The sequence below is a fragment of the Homarus americanus genome, unplaced genomic scaffold, assembly GCF_018991925.1.
Source record: "Homarus americanus isolate GMGI-L3 unplaced genomic scaffold, GMGI_Hamer_2.0 scaffold12855, whole genome shotgun sequence".
Classification (NCBI taxonomy): Eukaryota; Metazoa; Arthropoda; class Malacostraca; order Decapoda; family Nephropidae; genus Homarus; species Homarus americanus.
Window position 1 is genome coordinate 30,001 of NW_024731191.1, and position 5,727 is coordinate 35,727.

Sequence of the window (5,727 nt, forward strand, 5' to 3'; positions counted from 1 at the left end):
CTTTTACCCTCCCCCCTCTTTTCATCTTCCCCCCTTACCTTTTCCCACGCCCTCTTACCTCTTCCCACGCCCTCTACCCTCTTCCCACGCCCTCTTTTCATCTTCCCGCCCCCTTTTTCTTCCCACGCCCTCTACCCTCTTCCCCGCCCTCTTACCCTCTTCCCACCCTCTTCCTCTTCCCCCCTCTTTCATCTCCCCCCTCTTACTCTTCCCACGCCCCTCTACCCTCTTCTTCCCCCCCTTACCCTCTTCCCGCCTCTTTTCATCTTCCCACGCCCTCTTACCCTCTTCCCACGCCCCCTTACCTTCCCACGCCCCTCTTACCCTCTCCCACGCCCCTCTTACCCTCTTCCCACGCCCTCTTACCCCTCTTCCCACGCCTCTACCCTCTTCCCACGCCCTCTCTCTTACGCCCTCTTACCCCTCTTCCCACGCCCTCTTACTCCTCTTCCGCCCTCTTTTCTATCTTCCTCCCGCCCCTTCTTACCCTCTTCCCCCGCCCCCTCTTACCCTCTTCCCCGCCCCTTACCCTCTTCCCCCCTTTTCATCTTCGCCCTCTTACCTCTTCCCGCCCTCTTACCCTCTTCCCACGCCTCTTATTTTCCTACGTTCTCTTATTTCCCATGTTCTCTTTATTTCCCACGTTCTCTTATTTTCCCACGTTCTCTTATTTTCCCTAATGCTCCTTATTTTCTCCCCACTTCTCTTATTTTCCCCACGCCTCTTATTTCCCACGTTCTCTTATTTTCCCACGCCTCTTATTTTCCCACGTCTCTCTTATTTTCCCACGTCCTCTTATTTTCCCACGCTCTTATTTTCCCCAATTCTCTTATTTCCCCTCTTATTTTCCCCACATTCCTTTTATTTTCCCCACGTCCTCTTATTTTCCCCACTCTCTTATTTTCTCCCCATCTCTTATTTTCCCACGTTCTCTTATTTTCCCCACGCTCTCTTATTTTCCCCACGTTCTCTTATTTTCCACCTCTATTTCCCCTTCCCCCCTTATTTCTCTCTTATTTTCCCCAGTTCTTTATTTTCCCCCGCTCTCTTATTTTCCCCACGCTCTTATTTTCCCCCTTATTTCCCACCTCTACCTTATTTTCCCCACGCTCTCTTATTTTCCCACGTTCTCTTATTTTCCCCACGTTCTCTTATTTTCCCCACGCTCTCTTATTTTCCCCACATTCTCTTATTTTCCCACATCTCCACATATCCACCCACGCTACCACGCATCTTCATATCTTCCCACGGTCTCTCTTATTTTCCCACGCTCCTCGTTACCTTCCCACACTGGCTCTACATTACCACTTCCCACCCTCTTTTTTCTCCCCCCTCTCTCTCTCTCTCTCTCTCTCTCTCTCTCTCACCATTCTCATCTATTTATCATCTTCTCCTATCTTCCTCCACACTTCTGCTTTTTCCCACGCTAGGTCATATATTCCGCCTCTATGATCTTCCCACACTAACTGGATCTTCCCATCCCCTCCCCTTGTTGGGTTTTAGGTACAGTGTCGTGTGTGTGTGTGTGTGTGTGTGGGCAGTGTCCTTCAGCGTCGTAAAACGGGATATTTTTCATGTCTGTGTTCTTCGATGCAAGATCACGAGCGTTGTGGAGAGAGAGAAATCAGTAAACATTGGCCTGTTATCGTCCTGTACGTAAGAGTTTGTGTACGTGCATTTGTACTTGTAATTATCATCTACACTTTCCTGCCCTCTTCTTTTCCTCTCCTCCTCTTTTTCCCTCTCCCTCTCCCTCTCCCTCCCTCATAACCCTCGCTCCATTACCTTTCCCTGAATTATTGTAACGTTTCTTAACTGAGTTTTATTTATATCTGTTTTACCATTTTTTCTCTCTCTCTAGTTCTTTCTCTTTCTCACTTAATTTCTCCCTCTTTCTCTCTCTCTCTCATCCTCTCACTTTCTCTATCTCTGTTCCTGCCCTATCTCCCTCTCTGCCTCCTCCCGTGGTTATCCTTTGCTTTCATTCTTACTTATCCATTCCCTCTATTCATTTCCTATCTCCCTCCTCTCGTTCTCCTCCTTTCCTTCCTCTCTTTCCCTCCCTTCTGCCTGCCATATCTCTCCCTCTTCTTCCCTCTTCCATCTCACCCTCCTCTTTTCTCTGCGATTCGTCTTTCTCACTTTCCTCTTTCTTCTCTCTCTCTCTCTCTCTCTCTCTCTCTCTCTCTCTCTCTCTCTCTCTCTCTCTCTTACTTCCAATCTTTTCCTCTCCTTCTCCCTACTTTCCTCTCGTCCCCTTGGTGTCCTCTCTCTCCTTCTCTCCCTGCCTCCTCCTCCTTCCTACCTCCTTCACCTTCTTCCTCCCATCTTTCCTTCTCCTCCTCCTCCTCCACCTTCCCTAGCCTCCTTCACCCCTTCTTCCTCCCATTCTTCCTTCCTCTTCCTCCTCCTAGTCTCCTCACTCTCGTCTTCCCATCCTCTCTTACTCATCGTCTTCTTGCGTTCTCCTCCCTCCCCAGCCTCCTTAACCTCTCTTCCTCCCATCCTTCTCCTCCTCACCCCCCGGCCTACCTAACACCTCTTCCTCCTCCTCCTCCTCTGTCTTCCCACCTCTCGTCTCAGCAGTTTTCGTGTCGTCTTGGCCTTGTCAAAGCAGAACCTCGACGGCGTTAATTGGGAGGTCCGACGCTGAGATAATCCCTCGTTAGTCCTCAGGAGGGTAGTGGGAGAGGAGGGAGGTGGAGGGAGGGGTGAGTGGAGGGTGGAGGGGGGTGGTGGATGAGGAGTGGAGGAAGTGTGAGGAGGGTGGAGGGGTGGAGGAAGGGTGGAGAGAGTGGTGGAGGGGTGGTGGAGTGGTGATGTGGGGAGTGGAGTGGTGGAGGAGGGAGGGAGGGAAGGTGGAGGGAGGGAGGGAAGGGTGGAGGGGGGGATGGTTGGGTGGGGTGAAGGAGGTGGAGGGGAGGTGACGGAGTGGTGGGACAGGAGTGGGAGGGATGGAGGGAGGGAGAGGAGGAGGTGGAAGGGTGAGGGGGGTGGAGGGGGAGTGGGGTGGATGGTTGGGTGGGTGTGGGAGTGAGGGAGGGGTGGAGGTAGAGGTGGGATGTGGGAAGTGGAGGGAAGGTGGGAGTGGAGGGTGAGTGGTAGAAGGTGGTGGAGGAAGGTGGGGTGGTGGGTGGAGGGATGGGTGGAAGGTGAAGGAGTGGGAGGGAGGGAAGGGTGTTGAGGTAGTAGTGGTGGTAGTGGGTGGAAGTGGTAGTAGGGAGTGATGGTGTGGGTGGTGTGGTAGTGGTGATGGTGTGGGTGGTGGTGGTAATAGTGAGGGTGAGTGGTGTGGTGTGGTGTGGTGAGTAGCCCAGTGTGTGTAGACTGCCAGGTTCACCGACCGGACGATCTCCCCTCTTTCCCCTTCCCTTCACTTTCGCCTTGTATCTCCCCTCCAGTCACTGCCCTTCCTTTCACTCACTCTCTTATCACTCCCTCCCTCCCCTTCCCTTCCTCTTCCTCTCCCTTTCTTCCCCACTCACCTTATTTATCCCCCCCTCCTTCCCCTCACTTCCATCTCCCTCCTCCCTTTATCACTGCATCCTCACACCACACACCACACAACACAACACACACACACACACACACACACACACACACACATAAGTATATGTGCATAAGTTGGTAGTGGTGATTAATTTTCAATCCATATAAATAAATTAAAAAAGTAATAATAATAATAATAGTAATGAAAAAGGTTTTATTTTGTGCTTTATGTATGTACTTTTATACGCTAGCCATGACTGTGTGTGTGTGTTCTGTGTCTGTTTCGTTCGTCTGTTTCTGCTTCTGTCTGCTCGTCTGTCTGTCTGTAGAGTTTATCACACCTGTGTTTTTTATTACTTAATTATACACCTCTCTTCTGATTTAATTAGTTACATAATTCTTTTATAAGGAAAAGTTGATGATCTTAACGAATAATTAATGAGTGTGTGGGTGTGTGTGTGTGTGTGTGTGGTGAGTGTGTGTCTGTGAGTGTGTGTCTGGTGTGTTTTCTGTGAGTGTGTCTGGTGAGTGTGTGTCTGTGAGTGTGTGTGTTGTGGTGGGTGTGTCTGTGAGTGTGTCTGGTGAGTGTGTGTCTGTGAGTGTGTGGTGAGTGTGTGTCTGGTGAGTGTGTGTCTGTGAGTGTGTGTGGTAGGTGTGTGTGTGTGGTGAGTGTGTCTGTGAGTGTGTGTGTCTGGTGAGTGTGTGTCTGGTGAGTGTGTGAGTGTGTGTGTCTGTGAGGTGTCTGTGTGTCTGGGGTGAGTGTGTGTCTTGTGAGTGTGTCTGTGAGGTGTGTGTGAGTGTGTGTCTGGTGAGTGTGTCTGTGAGTGTGTGTCTGTGAGTGTGTCTGTGAGTGTGTGTGTGGTGGAGTGTGTGTCTGGTGAGGTGTGTGTCTGGTGAGTGTGTGTGTCTGGTGAGTGTGTCTGTGAGTGTGTTCGTGAGGTGTGTAGTGTGTGTCTGTGAGGTGTGTGTCTGGTGTGGTCCTGGTGAGTGTGTCTGGTGAGTGTGTGTCTTGGTGAGTGTGTGTGTGTCTGTGAGTGTGTGTCTGGTGAGTGTGTCGGTGAGTGTGTGTCTGTGGTGTGTGCTGTGAGTGTGTGTCTGGTGAGTCAGTCTTCCATCTTTCTCTCCTCTTGTCTGTCTGTCTGTCTGTGTGTCTCTTGCAGGTCAGTGTCTCTCCCTCCTTCCCTCCTGGCCTCTCTCTCTCTCTCTCTCTCTCTCTCTCTCTCTCTCTCTCTCTCTCTCTCTCTCTCTCTCTCTCTCTCTCTCTCTCTCTCTCTCTCTCTCTACCTTCAACCCTTACCATCTCCCTGTTCCTTCTTTATACCTCCACTATCTTTATTCTTCTTATTATGTCTCCCATTTCACCCCAAACCTCCCTTCCATTTTTATTCATCTTTATCCAGTTTTCTTTCTCCCTTTCTGTTTCTCTCAATCTTCCTCTTCTTTTGTTACCCTCTTCCTCCCTCTCCTCTCCTCTCCTTTTTTTCCTTTTTCATTTCCTCTCCTCTCCTCTCCTCTCCTCCCTCCTTTCTCCTTCTCTTTGCCCTTCCTCCCACCCCTCTTTTCCTCCTCCTCTTCTTCTCCTCCTCCTTCTTCTTCCTCCTCTTTCTCTCCTCCTTTCTCCTTGAATCCACTCATAACACAAATATCGGACACAGTCACTCTCGTAATACTGCCTAATTCTTCACTTTATGTTCTCTCTTTCTCCCTCATTCTGTATATCTTCCTCCTCCCTCTCCCTCCTCACTCTCCCCTCCCTCCTCCTCCCTCCCCCGTCGTCAGTAAGAACACGCTTGGTCAGCAGGGTAGGAGCAGTTTGGACGCGGACGGACGGATGGGTAAATGGACAGGGCTGGTGGATAGGCGAGGGGCTGAGGAGGTTGGATGGATGGAGGGAGGAGAGGAGGAAGGAGGAATGTTTTTTGTGATGGAGGGAACGTTGGATGGAGGTATGGAGGGAAGGATGGAGGGTAGAGAGAGGGGTGGAGGGAGGAGGGCGGAAGGAGGGTGGAGGACGGAAGGAGGGTGAGAAGGAGGGATGGAGGGTGGAAGGAAGGAGGATGGAGGGGGAAGGAAGGAGGGAAAGGGAAGAATCTCTCTCTTTCTCTCTCTGCGGCCTGGGGAAAGAATCCATGGAAACATGTTAAAAAACCATTACCGTGGCAAGCACCACAGTCCCTGCAATACTGAGTCCAATGTCTGCAACTTGCTCTATTGCAGCCTCGCTTCCTCTTTATTATG